Source organism: Trachymyrmex septentrionalis, unplaced genomic scaffold (assembly GCF_001594115.1).
Source record: "Trachymyrmex septentrionalis isolate Tsep2-gDNA-1 unplaced genomic scaffold, Tsep1.0 scaffold492, whole genome shotgun sequence".
Taxonomy (NCBI): domain Eukaryota; kingdom Metazoa; phylum Arthropoda; class Insecta; order Hymenoptera; family Formicidae; genus Trachymyrmex; species Trachymyrmex septentrionalis.
Window position 1 is genome coordinate 76,864 of NW_017305664.1, and position 236 is coordinate 77,099.

The window sequence follows — 236 nt, forward strand, 5'->3', positions numbered from 1 at the left end:
TCCAAAAAAATAATGGACATTTGGAATTCCCCTGGATTTAACGACGACCTGAAATTGCCTACCAAGAATAAATTTATAGCAACTAACCTTGATATCAAGCCACAAACTAACGTAATTAAAAATATTATTTTTTATAATATATTTTTGATTACTTAATATGATACTCAAAGCAAAATATTCATGGAGAGTAACTATACCGTGAAATTTTGATATGAAATAAAATTTAATTAATGTTA